The following is a 3,226-nucleotide window of genomic DNA, read 5'->3' as shown; positions in this document are numbered from 1 at the left end:
GTAGTCGGGTTTGGCAAAATGCATGTCTTATGGAGCTACGGGCTTGATGCTTCGGTGGCCTGTGTCTCGGGATCCTTCGGGTGTGTTCGGCTGTATTCTGGTATGTTCGTCACTCGATGCCACAGTATAAAAAAACGTAACGATGCATGCGACCCTTCCATGCTTGGCTAATCACAGCATGACTATGCGTACAGGCTTCGGCCTGAGACGCACCTAGGTACTTTCCCTAACCTGTAACGCTCCCAAATACACTTAGTTTTCGATACGTTAAGACACAAATGTACTCGCTTCGGCGGTACATATACTAAAATTCCATAGATACAGAGAAGATTAACATTGCCCCTGCGAATCAAACCGCAATGACGTAAAAATGCTAGTAAATATTTCTGGGGATACGTATTTCATTTTATTTTTTTATATTTTAGCAAAAAAAAAGTAAATAAATCCAAAATGGCAAGATATTCTTGTCTACTTGCTTTTTATATATACAGTATATATTTTTGCCGCGTGTGGCGTGATGTCCACCCCTAACCGGCGCCGACTCGCAACCCGCATAACAGTTACACTATCCCCCCAGCCTTCCCCCCCCCCCCAACCCTGTAGCCCTACCACCGCCTCATCTATCTTCGTCATCGGAATGCAATTCTCTCCCCTCCCGCTTCGTCCCGAGGCAAAGTGCGCACTCTTCCCTCCCCCCTTGCCCCAAGAATCCCTTGTTCTTATTCCATCACCTCCGTGATCCACTCCTCGCCTCCCACCACGTCCTCTCTTTTTCTTCATTGTTGTTTTGTCAAATCTCGAAGACATTCACTCCAGTCTTCTGCGTTTCATCAATTCACTCGATTCACCCTGATGGGGAGTCTTCAAGTCTGCGCTCTGTGCAAGAAGAATCATCCAGAACATTTTCACAAACATTACCAACACTCTCCGTCAATCAAAAACATCTTCTATTATTTTAATTTTTTTTTTTTTGGTAACAGATCTTTTCTTCTTCAAAAATTGTGTACCTAATCATTGTTATATCTCCACACTTTTTAATCTAATTCTAATGAGCAAAATTTTATAGTGATACCTTCTATGCTTGCTGTGAGTTACGTTTCTATGTATTTATCTAAACCTTAATATGTAGTGATAAAATAATAAACATTAGTTTTACGTACTCGCTATTATATATCACAAATGTTTTTACATATTATTAACAGTAATATTTTAAGATTATAAATTTCATATTAATTCAATAAATGTTTATATAATGTTAGATTAATAAAAAATGCAGCTTGGACGTGCAATCTAGATTAACGAATTAAATACATCTAGGATCTATTTGGTCAACATTTTTTTGTAAGCACTTTAACCTTATTAACGCCCAAAATGACAAATAAACTTTAAAAGTATGCAGGGTACCCAAAATATGTACGACGGTAAATGTATTTCATTCTCTTTATTAATTTGGGGGGGGGGGGGGGGGCGTGTGTTTATAAACTTATCAACAGCAAAGTCATTAGAGACGTCTTTTCACAACAACACTAAACCAGAATATTAGGAAAACGTCGACAATAATCTAAAGGAATGAAACTATAGTATGCCACGGAATAGCAGTTGTTTTGGTCCCACGATATAAGTTGGCCACAATTTAGCTCTCGGAATACGGCATTGGTAATTTCGTGTATGCCACAGATGCCAAGGAACGGAAATGTGTAACGACCATTAATTTTTTTTGATGAAATTTTAAATGGGAAGTGATTTAATCAAGTTCTAAAGCAGGGGTTTAGTATTTTCTTCAAATCTTTTTCGTTTTTATCAAAGCAGTTTCATTATAGGTACAGTTTAAAGTTTCGCTCTACAATCGAATGTTTCGATTGTCGACGTAGCTGCTCTGGCAGTGGATTCTAGCGGTGGATGCGGAAACTTCGTGTGATTCGTGTCCAGAATTGTAGTTGAAAACACAATTTGCGTATATTTATCACGCTCGGCATTATTTAAAAGAATTCTACGTTAAATTTCGTGTCCGGGTTTCGTATTATAAAGTGAATTGGTAACATGAGAACACACGGTTAGATGTTACACATAATTGGCGAGTACTGAGAGACTCGCTCACAAATTTTTTTTTGTGTACTCAAGCTCGTGAATGCCAATGGTTTGTCAAAACCTAGATATTTTTGGTCACAATAAAGTAATAAATAGACAAAACTTATCTTTATGAACCTGCTTGAAACTTGTTTACATTGGTATAATACTTCTTTTGTAATAAAATGCATTAGTTGACCAGTGGCGTAGCCAGGATTTGTGTATGGGGGGTGTTAAGAAGCATGGCCCCCCCCCCTCCGGGATTAAAGCGGGGGGCCCGGGGGTCCTCCCCCGGGAAAATTTGGATTTTAAGGTGTAAAATAGTGCTATTTTAGCAGTTTTTGGTACTTCAATTTAAATATTGTAATGGTAAAAATTTTATTAATTTTTAATATTAAATTTGTTTGAGTGATGAATAAGAAATTTAATTAAAGATTTGGTGCTGAGGAGGGGTTTGAACCCCTAAAGCCCTACCCTGGCTACGCCCCTGTAGTTGACTAAAGGCGTCATGGTTCTTTATTAGACAACCCCCCCCCCCAACTTATTTTTCCATCTGGGAGATACGAAAAACATGGCTCATACTGTCTCATTTCCGAAAATTTACGTTTATATAGATTTAATTTAAGCAAAATAATATCAAAACTCAACGTGGCAGGGGAAGTTAAGAGATTCTGCATCAGTCAGAACAGAGTCATGGCGGAATTGCAATAGACCTGCAGCCAATCGGAGGGCCCGAAAAATTATATTCTTCCGTCCGTCAAAAACTTGACAGGCTCTAAGTTTTGATGGACGGACGGACGGGTCATACCCATGGTTCTGGCTGCGGCAGTCAGTTGCTACCGGAACACAGGCCCGTGGTGTTTGTGCAGGTGGTTCAGATGTTTAGTGTAGTAACATTGCGGTTCTTAAAACGCATGTCCAAACAATTGAAACACGACTCTGAATTTTTCCGAGGAAATGTTATAACAGTACGCACATAGCACATAAACGCGACATAAATAACAAACAAACTTCTATATAAATCTGCTAGATAAAAACATGGATTGTTGGCAGAACTTACTTGGGAATATATTCTGACGGACGGATGAAGTCAAGTCGTGAATCGCCTGGCCGTATGCGTGGCGTTGACGGACGAAAGAGTGACAGACGGACGGATGAC

At 39.4% G+C, this 3,226-nt stretch overlaps 1 non-coding gene across 1 annotated transcript; it reads left to right on the top strand.

Annotated features, from left to right (window-relative positions):
* Nucleotides 1-280: 280 nt before the first annotated feature.
* LOC134528662 (U6 spliceosomal RNA) lies at nucleotides 281-386 on the top strand. Its single transcript, XR_010074415.1, has one exon. It is a non-coding gene; the product is annotated as a U6 spliceosomal RNA (small nuclear RNA).
* The last annotated feature ends 2,840 nt before the right edge of the window (nucleotides 387-3,226 follow it).

The sequence above is a fragment of the Bacillus rossius genome, chromosome 1, assembly GCF_032445375.1.
Source record: "Bacillus rossius redtenbacheri isolate Brsri chromosome 1, Brsri_v3, whole genome shotgun sequence".
NCBI lineage: Eukaryota > Metazoa > Arthropoda > Insecta > Phasmatodea > Bacillidae > Bacillus > Bacillus rossius.
Note: the sequence above shows the minus strand (reverse complement) of the source record. Positions and strands in the feature narration are given on the sequence as shown.